Source organism: Ceratotherium simum, chromosome 3 (assembly GCF_057802395.1).
Source record: "Ceratotherium simum simum isolate JZ-2026a chromosome 3, ASM5780239v1, whole genome shotgun sequence".
Taxonomy (NCBI): domain Eukaryota; kingdom Metazoa; phylum Chordata; class Mammalia; order Perissodactyla; family Rhinocerotidae; genus Ceratotherium; species Ceratotherium simum.
Genome location: NC_141902.1, coordinates 19923935 through 19925014, shown reverse-complemented (window position 1 = coordinate 19925014; position 1080 = coordinate 19923935).

Below are 1080 nucleotides of genomic sequence, written 5' to 3'. Positions count from 1 at the left end.
TCTATATGTCATAGATGAACCTTGAGGATACTATGCTAAGTGAAACAAGCCAGTCACAGAAGGACTAATACTGCATGATCCTACTTACATTAGGTATGTAAAGTGCTCAAACTCTTAGAAACAGAAAGTCGGATGATAGTTGCAAGGCACTCCCCCTAGTTGCAAGGCAGGGAGAAATGGGGTGTTGTTATTCAATGGGTATAGACTTTTAGTCATGCAAGTTGAAGACATTATAATCCACTGTACAACATTGTACTTATAGTTAGCAGTACTTTACCATACACTTAAATATTTGTTAAGAGGGTAGATCGTATGTTATGTGTTTTTTACCACATTAAATAAAAGAGATAAATGGAAGAATTTTGGCTTTGATAAGTAAGTTCTTTTCATTTGTAGTTTCCTTCTGTTCACTTGTAACACAGAACTGCAGGCCTATTACCTTTGTAAATTTGTAGTTTGCTAAGTTATTCCGATGTAGAGGTGCTGGTATTAAGATGAGCTAGTTTCCAAGAAATGATAAAGAGTGGATCCACATTATTACATTTAAAATATTCGGGCTCCTTCAACATGTGCATGCCTATTTCCATGCAAATACTGATAGTGTTATTTACCTGAACAGATGATAGAAGACTTCCTTAAAAACTGAGAGTAATTTTTTTTCTAATGCCTTAACATAATATCAAGGAAAGGAAAAAAAATGAAATGAAAATATTCAAACACTTGGGTATATTTGGGGCATTAATATATTTCTGTATACCATACTTTTTAATTCTTAAATACCTTATTCTTTTGGGTACTTATCATTGAAAACATGAGCAATCATGAAACTCTTCTGTAGGTTTTATATAGGTTTTAAATAAAGGACTACTGAAAAGGTCTGCCCATCTTCTACCTGTTACTTCTACTGAAAATCAGCATCTTCAGTATAAAGTTCCTCGAGGAAACTGGTATATCTTTTCACGTTGTTTCTTAGCATCTAAAAAAGTGCCTGGCAAAGAATAGGGAATTCTATATAAGCTTTTAAAATTAACTGTTAAATGCTGCACTAGAATGGAATGAAGCAAGGAAGAGAGAAAGAGA